Below are 4,597 nucleotides of genomic sequence, written 5' to 3' on the forward strand. Positions count from 1 at the left end.
TCAAAACTATTTTCTCACCACTACCATCACCACCTATAACCAACCACTACTCCCTTAACCACCCCAAATAAGAACCCTAATTTCAGAAATAAATAAAGGGAGTTAGAATTGAATGGAGGCCGTTAAATTGAAGGGGAAAAAAATTATCTCGTTGCACAAAATAGCATACTATTGATACAGAGATATGATCATTTTCATTTATTTTTTTTCTTTTGATTAAAGATCAATGTTATTTGCAAATGAGGGTTTATTGTTTCTTAAAAGAGAATGAGTTAGGAGTGAACTCTCTCAAACTCCCTCTAATAAACTCTCTCAAACTCCCTACACTCCCCCAAACTTACTGAACTCAAAAACAACAAACTCTCTCAGACTCCCTACACTCTCTCAAACTCTCTCAAAATTCCTGAGACTTAAAATACACTCAACTCCCTAGAAATCACTCGAGGACTAACCCCTGTAAGAGAAAATTGTGCCGCATATATTTGATAAATATTTAGAATGTTTCGACAATATTTAGGAAATTTCAGGGGCATATATTTGATAAATATTCGTTGGATCTGTGGGTATTCGTTGTTGCCATTTTTAAGTGAAATTTTTCGAAAGAATTTTAATGATTTCCATATGTGATTTCTCTCTATTTTATTACCATACAATGCAATTAAATTCCATAGCAATTGTTGTAAGTTTTCTTTGTGGTCTAAATTAAGAAACAAATCTGATCGTACTTCTCTTTGTGCTCAAGTATCGAGGGTATAAATTAAGAAATAAATCTGAAAAGAAGAAGATTTGAAGAAGATCAAATACGATAAGTATGAAAGGTTTCCATACTAACAGAGTCTTACATAAGTATTTCATAGCAGATATTGTAGTTTACATAAGTATGGAAAACTTTCGTAGTTTTCTTATATTTGCATATAAGTATTTAGCTAATTTCGGATGTTTTAGATTTATTTCTTGACATAGGTTGTTAGAGTATGGAACTTTTTTGTATGACATCCGTTCCGCAAAGTTGAATTACTTGACGAACTTTGTTCATAGGGGTTCCTTCTTCGTTTCATTGGTAATTAGGTTCATGTTTGGATGAGAAGAACAAATATGATATACCTGCATCGATCTGTAACAAGGTAACTTCTGTGATCTTTTTCTTTTCTTTTTTGTTGTTGTGGGATTTCATTACGATTTTGATTTTTTTTTTTTTAAATCTTTGCTTTTTATGTGATAATTCGTTTTTTACTTCTTCTTTTATGTGATAATGTGTTTTATGTTTGTATGTGTTCAATTTTTCTTTGTTACTTGCAGTATACATCACCGAAGCAAAGGCAAGAGATAAACAGATCAATTGAGGGAGCCATACTTGATGTTGAAAGGAAAGTGTAAAGGTATTAAGCTTGGGCATAAAAGTGATATGTTGCCAAACATTCTTTTTGAGTTTTTGTTCTTCTTTGCTATTTTCTAACTCTTCAATCTCCTTTGCTTTGATCTTGCTGATTAGTAAGTTTAGTTAATCAAATATATATATTTTTTGAAATTGATACATTGCTATTTTGGTCTTTTGTAATACCATTGGGGTGTCATTCCTCTGGGATTTTTTCAGACACGTATGAGGAAAGAACACAATGATTGATTGAAATATTTGCAGACATTGAACAACCAAGTGCTTTTGGCCGATGAAATCAATACTAAAGTGAGAAGTTTTTTTTCGAAAAGTTTTTCCTCTTTTCCAATTGTACTACCATGAGAGCACATAACTTAATAGTGTATCTTCTGATGTGCATCCAATCTCATTATTACAGGTGGATAGGGCCAGCTTCGACCTTAATTCTTGATGTCAGGATAATACTGTCAGCCAGGTGTGAATGTAGTTTTTGGAGTATTGAATGTTCTTGAGTTGAGCTTTGTAGGTTCTTTGTATGTTTAATGAATTTCTATTGATATTTAACTTACTACTGTCCGTATAAATGCAACACCATCTGATTTTTGTTTCAACAGAGGCTCAATAGGAACTTTTGAATAGGTTCTTTCTGTTCATTTTGCACTGTGTTCCCAATATATAACTGCATCCCTCATAGGTGGCATCATCAGCCACGCAAGACAAGTTCAAGAGCTTTTGGTCCCTCGGTAAAGGCAAACCATGTCTCCTCACTGTTCATTTTACTTTATTTAGATGCACTCATATTATGTATCATTTTTCCTTGGTTTTAAGTAATGATGCATACAGAAATGGAAATGTGCGTATGAATTAAACTAAATGAACTATATCTTCTCTTATTTATCCACAAAGTTACCTTGATTTGGTTTGTCATGGTGTTCTTTTTGGGTTAGAATTATGTGGCTGCTGTTTTAAATATTGGGAAGTTCATAGATTATTTTCTTAGTTTAAGGCTCTGAGCAACTTTGGCAGAGAAATCAATGTAGGCTGAATTTAGGGGTGAATAAGAATATTGGAGATTCTATGTTTATCCGGGTGTTGGACGAGATCTATATTGTTGTGTTGTAAATGTATGTTTATCCGGGTGTAGGACAAGATTCTATATTGTTGTGTTGTAAATATCGTATACAATTTAGACAGTTAGTCAATCGGATGTTATTGATTAATGGTTAACTTCATGATCGTCGGCCTTGAAGCAGTCGTACTTTTGGTAAATTTTTAAGTCAATCTGTTGTTTGATTATTTTTGGCAGATTCTGAGATTGCGAAAGTTGAACCTATAGTTGTATTTTTTGTATCCTTTAAACCATATCTTCCTTTCAAGTGCGAGGTGGTGACGTAACCAACATTCCTACTCAAATTTTATGCTACATTTACCGGCTGAATTTCAGCACCAAAAACGCCTCATGGAGGAATTTTTAAATGCTTCTCCGCCAAGTGGAAACCAAGGTACAATAATTTCTTTGTAGGTTTCATTTTAGTCTCCTTTTGCACTCTCATTCCATGAAGCTTTCTTCTTACTTTTTACTCACTATGGATTTAGTCAAATGTCATTGTTCTTTACATATTTGTCGAGCAAGTTGTAAAAGAAAGGTGGATTCTTTCATTAGGGTTCCATAACTTGAACTAATTCATTTGTGTTTCTAAGGGACAATTTGTTTTAGACTCATGGATGAGCGGGTTTTCTATGCGAATAAATGTGTTTCTATGCTTAGGGACAATTTGTTTTAGACTCATGGATGAGCAATGAGGGTTTTCCCATTTTTTTGTTTTTCTTAAGCAGTGAGAATTTTTTCTTAATGCGAATGTTTGCATGTCTTTTAACACTTTTTGATGAGTTTTAACATATCTATTTGTTTATGTCAGCCTAATTGTTGGGTAAGTACATGAAATACTCCGTAAAGCTCCTTAAATGATTTACAAGTTCCAGGGATTTGGATAGATCAACCAATTAATCCAAAGCTTTTGTAATGGACCAAGTTATTCAAGAGATATTTCTGGAGTGATCTGCCAACTGGACCAGGTTGTTCGACCTTTATTCATGTTGCCTTTAATTCCATTTCTGGTTGGCAAAGATCTTTTCTTTCTTTATGATTCTTTTTCTTGCATTATTGTTCAATAGGGTTTTATTTTTGGGTCAAAAAAGTTTATTATATGGCTCACAAAATTTCTGTGTTTTTGGCTTGCTATGGTGTTATTGCTTCGTCAAAGGTTGCGAGGTATAATTTATGTGACTCATGTTGTTTATTGCTTTTCTTAAATCGATTCCAGTATTAACCTTCTTACCATTGGATAAGATACCAAACTTCAAATTTCTAATGGTTGAGCAGGTGACTGTGTGTGGAAATCTTAGGCCACCGCATGCAAGTAAATGAAGATCAGAGATGGATTCATGATTTCATCCGGTCAGCCTGTTAACGATTACATCGACTTTTTTGTCATTTGCTTATTGAACAGTCGACCTAATACCCGAATTTCGCACATTTTTTGGACGATCGCAGATGAGAAAAAAATTTATTAGGAAGAGGGATACGGCAATGCACAGATCTAGGTGATAAAAACTTCTTAATGAAATTAGACTGGTAGCTATACTTGAGCATAAAATCTTGGGACGTGTCTTGGTTTCTGTCCAAATGCATCTTGGTTACGCGTACCCCTGAATTCATGCCTAATGCCAAATGAGATTTTTTTTAAATAGTTTTAACATTTTTCAACTAAGAAAAAATTGCCACTTTATAGGTTAGTCGCAAATGTGTCTCACAGAAGAGACATACTTTCTGATCACAAGAATGATTAGATAGTATAGTCTTAACAGTCTTGTTAGGAGATTTCTTCCTTCCATGTGATGTGGAACTTCCTTGATTAGAGGAGGAGACTAACACATATTTTCTGATAGGAAGGGATTCCAATTTTATTTCTGGATCTGAAACATTTTCAGTCGTAGCAGAAGTAGACTGCTTAGAGCATCCTTGAATAGAGAGTTTACTCAAGCGATGTTCAATTTCCAAAGCATTCTTTTTGAGGCTTGCCTCAAGAGATATACGTGAAGAATGATCTTCCGTATTTTCTTTGAACTTGCAATCCCTTACAACACCAAGTAGAACATCGACATGATGTTTTAACCGATTAAATCTATCAGCTTGGATTCTAACAAGATTTAGAATCAAAT

The 4,597-nt window shown here is 33.9% G+C and overlaps 1 long non-coding RNA gene across 9 annotated transcripts; it reads left to right on the forward strand.

Annotated features, from left to right (window-relative positions):
- Positions 1 to 446: 446 nt before the first annotated feature.
- LOC113300106 lies at positions 447 to 4,164 on the forward strand. Of its 9 annotated transcripts, none has more exons than XR_003335424.1 (7): positions 827 to 1,124; positions 1,300 to 1,379; positions 1,595 to 1,684; positions 1,794 to 2,877; positions 3,295 to 3,647; positions 3,759 to 3,833; positions 3,930 to 4,164. It is a non-coding gene; the product is annotated as an uncharacterized LOC113300106 (long non-coding RNA). The 9 variants fall into 9 exon arrangements; XR_003335425.1 differs by having other exon boundaries at positions 3,295 to 3,451; positions 3,640 to 3,647; positions 3,759 to 4,164; XR_003335431.1 differs by lacking the exons at positions 3,759 to 3,833; positions 3,930 to 4,164 and adding an exon at positions 447 to 818 and having other exon boundaries at positions 1,069 to 1,124; positions 3,295 to 3,713.
- Positions 4,165 to 4,597: the final 433 nt, after the last annotated feature.

This window comes from Papaver somniferum, chromosome 7 (genome assembly GCF_003573695.1).
Source record: "Papaver somniferum cultivar HN1 chromosome 7, ASM357369v1, whole genome shotgun sequence".
Classification (NCBI taxonomy): domain Eukaryota; kingdom Viridiplantae; phylum Streptophyta; class Magnoliopsida; order Ranunculales; family Papaveraceae; genus Papaver; species Papaver somniferum.